At 41.3% G+C, this 10,967-nt stretch overlaps 1 long non-coding RNA gene across 2 annotated transcripts in view; it reads right to left on the bottom strand.

Annotated features, from left to right (window-relative positions):
- Positions 1-7,473: 7,473 nt before the first annotated feature.
- The window catches only part of LOC129642941 (uncharacterized), a 91,688-nt gene continuing 88,194 nt past the window's right edge, over positions 7,474-10,967 (bottom strand). For both annotated transcript variants that reach the window (XR_008709950.1, XR_008709949.1), the window contains one exon: positions 7,474-7,865. This is a non-coding gene — a long non-coding RNA (uncharacterized LOC129642941). The remainder of the gene's footprint in view (positions 7,866-10,967) is intronic.

Below are 10,967 nucleotides of genomic sequence, written 5' to 3'. Positions count from 1 at the left end.
TTTATTTTCAAACTAGTTAAAACTCTCCATTACTTGCAATTAGAGTAGTTCAGAGAGAGAATAATCAATCTAAAGAAACACTATTTCAACCGGCTGGCTTGGGCATGTGGTTCTACTTTACTAAAAGGACTTTTACCACATGCTTCCTGATCCAGAGGAGGTAGGGTTTCATGAAGGGTAACATCTCCCATTTCTCCTACTCTGCAGAGATGGAATGGGTGGTCTGGAATAGATCTGAAACCCAACAGGCTCACACGTATCCTTGCTTTACCTCCCGCCCCACGCCCGCCGACCCTGCCTGGCAAATAATGATGCCACAAGCTACATTCATGTGAAATAACTAAGAAACAAACTAGTTCAGGAGATGTGCAGGCTGACAAAATACTTTTTATATAACATCTTTAAACCTCACAAACTTTTGGGGTTAAGCCACCAACCTTTTCACGCTTAAAGTCTGGAATGATCCTGAAAATTTCCCCTGCCTTCCAGGGAAGCTAGGGTGTTGCCAGTGCAACCAAACAACCCTGTTCTCCACTCGACGCCTTTCTTCCTGGCTGGTGGCCGCCCCTTGTTGCTAGGGAAGGTTTGGACCAGCGTTTGATGACGTGTCACCCTTCAGAGGAGATCGGGCGCATTCAGGGTGGTGAGGCCTAAGACCAGCTTATTATCCTTCAAGATTCTTTCCTAAATCTATTGTCCGCTTCCAAGCTGGGTGGCAAGACAGTCTGTGAAACCCTGCATCAGCCTCTAGCTAAAAAGTTTCCAAAGATCTGACTAGCACTGGTGGACAGCATCAGAATTTGATGAAGTTAATACTCCGGAGAATTAAGTGGCAGCTCAACTACGGACTGGAAGTTGTACAGAAAAGAATAATAATACAAGTTATTCTCATTCTACCAAATAAAGCCATTATCTTTTTTTCTTAGGTCTTGACTAAGGAAGAGGACTTTATTCTTCAAATAAGAAAACAAACGAGCCCAAAATATTTCCACTCTACATTTATTGTTAAATTAAGAAAGGCTTGGTCTTAGGGTTGTCAAAATAAACAGGATATGAAAATTTATAGACTTTTAGGAAATTCACAGTGATGCTGAAATGTACTGTACCCAGTGGTAATTTAATTTCCTTGTCAGTCTTTCCCAAGAGAAATTGGGAACAGAATGTACCCGAGTCCAAGAAGAAACCCTGAAGAGACTGCTGGAAAGAAGCTAGTTGCTCATTGCAACTGATCCAGTTCAGATAATACAAAGGGGCAAAAGCAAGGGAATTCTCTGTGAGAAAGGAACAAGAAGAAAAAGATCAGAACAAAAATAAACCAAACAGCATATCAGTTTATGATGTGATATGTTTTAAAATAAATGGCAAGTCAGGACAATACCACAAAGGGGAAAAAAATAAAAGACTAAAACTAGCTTTCAGTGATGCTGAAGATCTATCAAGAACAGCACAAAAAATACATATTTACTGGATAGAAGGAAAACGACCCCAATAATCAGAAAAAATTGAGGACATACCTAAGAAAGACCACAGAAGACATTACAATCCTTCTAAATCATATACTGTTAGGCTGGTAAAACTCTGCATAAAAAATAATATGTTGAATATTAATTTCCTATACACTAGGATTGAGCTTCCCAGGTGGCTCTGTGGTTAAGAATCTGCCTGCCCATGCAGGAGATGTGTGTTTGATTCCTAGATCGGGAAGATCCTCTGGAGAAGGAAATGGCAACTGCTTCAGTTTTTTTGCCTGGGAAATTCCCTGGATGGCTACAGTCCACGGGGGTCACAAAAGAGTCAGACACAGCTGAGCAACTGAGCACGCACACCAGGGTTAGAAAAACCATTACTTTTTATAAGAAAATGTTATTTTGAATACTCCATAATATAATTAGGAAAACTAGTGTATAATGCAAGGAAATGTCTTTTAAAAAATTTTTATATCAAATTTTAAATGAAAGGTCAAGTTATAAGGTTTTGAGAAATTTTCTTTTAGTGTTGTGGCATAAGTGTTCCAGTAGATTATATTTTAAAATAGGATGGTTAGTTGAAGCTGATGTTGGAAAAGTATAAACATCATTAAAATGCTTTTAGGTCAATATGTCTTCTACATCAGTGGCCCTCAGATCTTTCCATGCATATGGATCACCTGAGGACCATGTAACGCATGGTGTGACTCAGTAGGTCTAAACCGAGGCCCGAGAATCTGCACTTTAATGAGCTCCCAAGGGCTGCTGCTGCCCTACTGCGTGTGCCTCATGATCTGAGCAGCACGGTTCCCGGTGGCCTCTGTTTCTGATGGGGTCTTTCACTTGCGATATGTGTGCCGGAAGGATGATCAACTTCTAGCTCAGAACCATGTCTGGTCTCAATTATGGATTTGGGTTTAAGATGACCTTGTCCAAGTAACTGTTAAAGTCTGTAAGAACCTGCTCTCTTTTTTATTTAAAGTCGTCATTATAATGAAAAAACTATTTAGCTGTAGCTTAGGTTACAAATGAAAATACAAACTTCTGTCCCAAGGAGTTTATATTACTAACTGCTGCTGCTGCTAAGTCACTTCAGTCGTGTCCAACTCTGTGCGACCCCATAGACGGCAGCCCACCAGGCTCCCCCGTCCCTGGGATTCTCCAAGCAAGAACACTGGAGTGGGTTGCCATTTCCTTCTCCAATGCATGAAAGTGAAAAGTGAAAGTGAAGTCACCCAGTCATGTCCGACTCTTTGCGACCCCATAGACTGCAGGCTACCAGCTCCTCCGCCCATGGGATTTTCCAGGTAAGAGTACTGGAGTGGGGTGCCATTGCCTTTTCCAATATTACTAACTGGGTGTGGCTATAAATGGGACATTCCAGGACAGACACCAAAGCAGGGGCATATCTTCAAATCACATCTAAATCAAAGGTTTAATCCATTTTCTAAGTGAAAGAAAAAATAAATATCCAATATAAAATTTGATGGAAATTGAGATGACTTAGTCAGGAAATTTAAATGTTAATATATATTCTATATTGTCAGTTTCCTTTTGGACAATTCTTACGAAAGGGCATGGCAGGTCAGAAATGATGGAAAAGCAGTTTTCAGGTTGCAGGGGAGACAGAACTTCTATGACCCCAATGACAAACAGGGCTGTCTGTGTCAAGAGCATTCTTGGCTGTTTAAACAGGTGCTGACGAACAGTGGTCAGGGAAATGCGAGGAAAAGCTACACGGAGGTATCATCTCACACCTGTCAGAATGGCAATTATCCAAAAATAAAAGTGTTGGGAAGGTGCGGACTGTTGTGGGAATGTAAGTTGGTGTAGACATTGTGGAAACCAGTACAGGGTGCCTGAGGGCGGGGAAAGCACTAAAAATGAAACCACCATGTGATCCAAGAATCCTCCTGAGTATATATTCAAAGGAGATGAAACCAGCACCTTGAACAGCCATCTGCATTATCTTCAGCATTGTTCCCAACAGTTAAGATAAGGAAACAACTGAAGTGTCCATGAACGATGAGTGGATAAAGAAATCATGAGATGTATGTGTATATATAATAGACTATTATTCAGCCTCTAAAAAGGAGGTCCTGCCTTTAGCAATATCCTGGATGAGCCAGGGGACATTATGCTAAGTGACATCTGCCATATAGAAGGACCGCCATGGCAAGGTGCTGTTGACATGCGGAATCTAAACATGTTCAATGCAGAGAGGCGGAGAGTGGAGTGGAAGTTACCAGGGGTGGCTGGCGGGGTGGGGAGATGTAGATAAAAGGGCACCAAGTGAGAATTCCTACAGGACAAATGAGCCAGAGATCTAACCTGCAGCATGATGGCTAGAGTGAATGACACGGCATTGATACTGGGAACCTGCCAAGAACAGACTTCAGATGCACTCACCACACACAACTATGTGAGGAGATGACACAGTTAATTAGCTGGACGGTAACAGTTCACTTGGTATGTGCACATTAAATAATCCTGTTGTACACCTTGAATATACACAATTTTTTTAAGTGGTGGAGAACTCAAGAATGACTATTAGTTAATACCAACTAAAATTAAACATAGACTCAGAAAATACTTGAGGGCACTTCCTAAGATTATGCAACTCTTTCCTCCAAAAGCTTTATAAAAATATATGCCAGTAAATACAATCAAAACAGTGTTAGCATTGATTCCTTGCCTCTGCGAAAGCAAGATGCATTTGTTAGGAATTCTAGAATTCCTTGCTGCTGAGGCCCTACAAGCATTTAACTGGTAAGAAAATAATCCTGCCAAACTTTAGAAAGACTCAAGAGGCTGGAGAGCCAAGATGTTAGAAATATCCCCATTCCCACTGTTCTCCTTTCTGTCAAACTCATAAAAATGTACATAATCCGTGCACATTCGCAAAAGTACACTGTGTTCATGTCAAAGTAAGCCTGAAAGAGAAGCTTTCGGTGTCTTTCACACAACGCATCCTATTGTTTCTCAGAGAAAAAAGGATGAGATCTTTTGATACCTGGTGTATGCTGAGATTATTCAACTTGAGTTGGGGGATTAAGAACAGGTTCGTACTACTTAGGCTTGATCTGTTTAAACTGCTATACTACACAAAATACTCCTTCCTGAGAGTCTGAAATTTAATATCTTTTAAAATGGGAAAAACCCAAACTGATTTCTCTTCTAGATTAAGATTTAATTACAGGGAACATGTGTATACCTGTGGCGGATTCATGTTGATATATGGCAAAACCAATACAATATTGTAAAGTTAAAAAAAAAATAAAAAGATATAATTACAGCCTTCTGAGGCTGCAGCTAAATGACTCAGCCAATTTACTGGCTTATCTTTCCTTTTCACCATGTCGTTTCATTCTCTTGTTAGAAGAAGTCTTAATATTTAAAACAAAATTTGCTCTACATGAAGCAACTGGTGCTTTTAAAACATTTCCGAAAGGTAGCTACAGTACAGAGAGTTCAAGTATCTGAATCTAAGTCCTTGGCTCTTTCACTTACTAACTCTGTGATTTCAAGTATATGGCAACCCTCTCTAGTATTCTTGCCTGGAAAATCCCATGGACAGAGGACCCTGGTGGGCTACAATCCATGGGGTCACAAAGAGTTGGACATGACTAAAGTGACTTAGTGGCTTCTCTTTCTTAGTGGTAAAGAACCTGCTTGCCAATGCAGGAGATATAAAAGATGTGGGTTTGATCCCTGGTTGGGAAGATCCCCTGGAGTAGGGAATGGCAACCCACTCCAGTATTCCTGCCTGGAGAATCCCCTTGGACAGAGGAGCCTGGTGGGCTACAGTCCAGGGGTTTGCAAAGAGCCAGACATGACTGAAATGACTTACTCTCATATACATACAAAGCAACATAAGTTTGAGTTTCTTCTTTGGTAAAGCTTCTCAAAGACATGAAGGAAGGATTAGATAAGATAGCATATATTCATGCCCTTTGAAAACTCTAGAATGCTATGTTAGTTTTACGTTATTTTAGGTAGTGGCAGCAGCAACCATAAAAACAACCATAAAGTAAAACAGTTGACATATATTCAGCCTAGACGTGCTAATCTGTCAATTTATGAGCCTAGCCATCCCCAACCCCATTTTCAGGGGTTTGTTTCTGGCACCATTCCTGGCATGAACCTCTGAATTGGTCAGGAGACAGAAACAGTACCAGGCAGGATTTAATCTCAAGAATTATTAACCAGATATTGGAGATCTGAGAAGACAAAAACGGAATACATGTAAGGTAATAAATTGCAGGAAGCAGCTCTTCGTAACAAGTTGGGGAAAAAGAAAGAGAAGAGACTGGAACTTCCACAGCTTAAGGCTCAAAGGAGGGACCAGACCTTGGAGAGGACTCCGCCTGGTATGCGCTAGTGACTCTGAAACTGGTTCTGGGCGTGTTGGAAAAACTACCACCTGGAATCAACATAACCACTGAAGCTAACTGTCACTGCCTGGGTGCAGGCGCGTGGGTACAGGAGTGGGAGTTCCGGCCGTGCAGACCTGCCGCTTCTTCCTTGTCCTACTTTTCAAGCACCCTTGAGCATTTCTGTGGGAGGCAAACAGGTTTCCAGCTGGTTGTGACCGAATGCGGTTGTATCATCTCAGGGAGGCATCACAGAGCAGAGAGGAGAAGGGTACACTCGACCCCAAGAAACCGTATTTTAATAACCAGTATATCCAGCTTTCAAATACATTTGCTTTCTGGGAGAGTGTTTCAAAAGATGATTCAATTTTAGCATTTTCATACGGGGCATGCGTTCGCCAGTTAACCACAGTTCCTACCACTTCCCATCATCACATTTGCGTTTTATTCCTTCAGATCACAATTCTAAGTACCACTGATTCCTCCAAAGATGCTGTGGTACATGCTTCAAGTAATATATTCTCCTCAAGAAATAAAGCTGAGAAGCACAAAAACTCATGCTTTGTACAAGTGAAAGTAGCTCAGCCATGTCCAACTCTTGCGACCCCATGGACTGCAGCCTGCCAGGCTCCTCTGTACATGGGATTCTCCAGGCAAGAATACTGGAGTGGGTAACCATCCCCTTCTCCAGGGGATCCTCCCAACCCAGGAGTAGAACCCAAGTCCCTTGAATTGGAGGTAGATTCCTAACCATCTGAGCCACCAGGGGAGCTCCCATGCTTTAGGAGGTGTTGCAATTCAAAGGATACAAAAGTTGGGTAGAGTAACATCTTAGTATCCATACTCAGTAGAAATGTCATCAGAATTGTGATATTCCCAATATACTCAAATATTTATTTACATAGTTTAAATTACTATACTACAGCAATAGTATCTTATTCTTATTAGGTTACTGACCCTGAAAAAGGGCATGGCAACCCATTCCAGGATTCTTGCCTGGAGAATCCCATGGACAGAGGAGCCTGGTGGGCTACAGTCCACGGGGTTGCAAAGAGTCAGACACGACTGAGCGACTTTCATTCACACTCACTCACACACTACTTACCTACCAGTTGAATGCTTATCACACAGCAAACCCGGAATGAGGTGATTCACGTATCTTACGTTACTGCTCATTTACTATCTTCCAGGTCTATTAGTATGCTCATTTTACAGAAGCAATGCCACTTCAAAAGGTTAAGCCTCGTAGCCAAGATTCTACCATTGGTGTGTCAATGCAGGGCTAGAATTTAGTCTGGAAGACTCCAGAGCACAAGATGTCAGCTGTACATTTCCCTGTTTCCATATAAAGATTAATTTCGTATGGAGTGGTCCACTTGAAAACTTGCAGAGAATATCTGCCAAAGTAAAAAGATACAAAAATATTTGCTGACACAGTGAGGCTAATTTTCAAATGATAGCAGTTTTCTTAAAGTAAGTTTAAAGCTTTATCAGGACTTCCCTGGAGGTCCAGTGGTTAGGACTCCATGCTTTCAAGGCAGGGGTCAAGGGTTAGATTTCTGTTTGGGTGTTTGTGGAACTGGATCTCAAGCTGCACAGCGTGGCCTAAATAAATAAATAAATAAATAAAATGTAGCTTTATTCTAAATAAAATTTAAAGTCAATTCACATATAGTTTTAATTTTAAGTTTTTGCATAATTCAAACATTGTAAGTACTACAGAGAAGGAAAAAATGGCTACAGAATTGGCAAAATGAATGTCACAAAATCCCTGTACAGAAAAATACTGAGCAGAGACTGGTGTCTATCAAAATCCATTCTGTCCCTCTTCCTGGACACTAAATTAGACGACATTACCCAGGCACCCTTGCAGGTAGGTGTGGCCACATGACTGAGTCCTAGCCAGTTGGATTGCAAGTGGTTGCTGTGTGGTCCTTTCTGATCTGGCCCATAATAAATAGCCTCCCACCATCATGCCTTCATCTCTTTCCTCTCTCTCTGTGTGGATGCAGATGATACTGGGACTCTAGGAAATGGAAGAAACTCAAGTCAGGATGCCTGGATAGGTAGATCACCTCATGGTGACCTCCACCCCTATTCTGGACTTTTTCTGTGTGTGAGAAAGAAATTTCTGCTACTTTATGTTTCATTCTACTGCTTAATTTCTCCTTAATTAACATAGGCATCATTTTAATAACTACATTGATAATATTAAAAATAATGCCGAACCCAGTTAAATGTTATTACAATTCAATTAGATTAGAAGGAGAAAACTAGAAAGGAAGATTTATCTGTAAATAAGATCCCTGATAGAAGCAAGAACTGATAGCTGATAGCTTGATGGCAAAGGAAGAGACAGAAAGCACACAGAAACCATATAAGAAAAAAAGGCAGTCTGGGGCCATCTGGTGCAGGGCCGAATCTCCACGAATCTGTAAAGCCTTGAGGCCGTCAGCACAAGAGTTCCTTTCAGGAGCTGATGCGTATAATGATGACTAACATAGCAAAAAGTTAGGCCACATTCCCTAAGTTCTGTTTATAAAGCAGAAGTGTGTTACAATATGCCTGTATTAGCTGATACAGTCCACATTTTAAAAAATCCTGCTACATAAGGGATGCGCTTTAGCTAGCTGGAAAATGTACCTATGGAACAGCAAGTTTCTAAATGGTGGTACATTACTGTGCGTTTATTTATCTGAGAAAGCATCCTTTGAAGTATCACAACTATAAATCCTGGAGGGAACTCAGATGGGGTTAGATCTGATACAAAGCAGACGATAACAAATAGCCTCCTTTTAAATGCATTCCCAGTTCATGGGCAAGAATCCGTTCTGAGTTGAGTCACTCCCGCACCTTGTTGGTTATCTTTTCACTGCTATCTTCCTGGGGCATCTGGTGTGAACCACGAATCCGAGCTGTGTGGTTTTCCTGCTGAGATTAGCAATAGCTGTGCCACCAAGTATTACTGCGTGATACACCCACGGGTTACATTTAGATGACATTGGATTCCTATACTTGGGAAATACATAGTTTAATTTTCCTCTTTTGTTAAAATCCATAATGCATGGAAAAGAAGTTATCAGTTCATGATACCGACTTGTACAGTGGGTATTATTTGCTTTATAAGAGCAACGCTTATACCACCAAATATGCATTTAATGAATATCCAGCCTATGAAAAAAAGAGGCTGACAAGTAACAACACTGGGAATGGGAAACAATCCCAAAGGCAATGCAGATAATAGAAGCTTCTTTTTCTACATACAAAGGAAATTTCAGGAGAGTACAAAAATTCGGTGCTCAAGCGCTTTCAGTCTTCCCCTCCAAGTGCATGGAGGCTTATAAAGAGCTGAATCCATTATTCACAAGATAAAGGCCAAGCAAGGAACTGAGACCATTATATCAGAAGCAGTGCGGTCTTACTTGGCAAAACGTATGACTGATATCCTTTATGGTACCACAAATCTTTTGTTTTGTTTTGTTTTTTTGCACATGGATACACTAAACAGCTGTCATTTCTTTTTATACCTGTTATGAATTTTTAAAAAGTGCTATCAAAGCACTTGTTTTAGTATCTTTTTACTGTCTTTTCCTTTTTTTTTTTCCTTTTACAGTAGGCCTCAGAGAAGCCTGAGGGCATGCCCTGAAGCTCATTAAAGCAGGAGGAATAATGTCCAGCCGCACGTCGGTTCTCTGTGGGGACCTGGGAAGTTTGCTGTGTGGAGTAAACGGTAGGGAGCCAAAATAAAAATTCTTTAATGCTGAAGATAATATAATTATGAAAGTATTTTACCTCTAGAATTAAAATGCTCGAATTAGAATGACTTGCCCTTCAACAAGAGTTTTTAAAATATTTAACTTTTTGCTAGACCACAGAGAAGTGCACAAATTCTAAGTGTGCTACTCATTAAATTTTTACCAAACATGTGTGTGACCAGCATTCAGATTAAGAAGCAGAACATGACTCACAAATAGAAGCTCCCTCTGAGTCTTTCCCTCCATCCCCCAGGGAAATTACTCCTGATCCTTGCAGTACTAGAGATGATCTCTGCATCTGACTATCTACACACAGGAAGCTGGACGCATTATAACAGACGTAAGACTCAGCCGCCGAGCGCGCAGCTGTACCCTTGTTCCTTTTCACTGATGTATGACATCTAACTGTTGTTACATCCCATCCATTCCGATAGTGATAGACTTTTGGGTATTCTCCATTTGTGAGCTCTTGAGAATAGCATTAGGATCAGCTTGTTGTACACGTGTTTAGGTGAACATATGCTACTGCTTTTTATCAGGCTTATGCTGAGGCATGGAACCAGCAGGTTACAACAGCGTGTTCAGATGTAGCAGATACTAACAGTTTTCCAAAGTGGCTGCAGCATGTTATCCTCCACCAGCAGTGTTTTGGAGGGCTGGCTGCTCCGGATAGTCATGAAAACTAGGTGATATCTGTTTTTCACGTTAGTTATGTTTAGTTTAGTAGTTGTGTGGTATATTCATGCAATGATTTAAATTTGCCTTTTCCTGCAGATTAACTAATGATGTCAAACAGAATGAGACGTTCTGATATATTTTTAAATGAGTATGTATTTCACAGAATTCTGAGACAGTGGAGGTCTCAAAGATGACCATCCGGGGAGAGAAGGTGTGTGGCACACCTGCCCGAGTGGGGCCCCCCACACCACCCCTGCCTGCACCTCTGGAGGAGAACACTACCAAGTGATCACGGGACCTGGACTCAGCCTCTGAATCTTTCCCAGTACAATTCATCACACATCTCCGTGCAAACAGAATAAACTCACCAGAGGCATCTTACTGACCAGATGAAATTTATCAAAAACGGAAAGGCAGGAATTGTGGAAAAGGCTACTGAAGACAGCCCTGGGTTTAATTTCAGATCTGCCATTCATCATGGCAGAAGAACAGGGCCCCAGTCACGATACTGACTTTATCAGGTAGCTTGATTAGCTTTATAGAGGCAAAGTTTGTAGAGCAGCAATATTTGATTCACTGAACTGAGTGACACTGGCAAGTTACTCCCGCCAGGCTCCTCTGTTCATGGGATTTTCCAGGCAAGAATGCTGGAGTGGGTTGCTATTTCCTTCTCCAGGGGATCTTTCCAACCCAGG

Source organism: Bubalus kerabau, chromosome 2 (assembly GCF_029407905.1).
Source record: "Bubalus kerabau isolate K-KA32 ecotype Philippines breed swamp buffalo chromosome 2, PCC_UOA_SB_1v2, whole genome shotgun sequence".
In the NCBI taxonomy this organism is placed as follows: domain Eukaryota; kingdom Metazoa; phylum Chordata; class Mammalia; order Artiodactyla; family Bovidae; genus Bubalus; species Bubalus kerabau.
The sequence above is the reverse complement of the archived record's forward strand: the minus strand, read 5'-3'. Positions and strand labels throughout refer to the sequence as shown.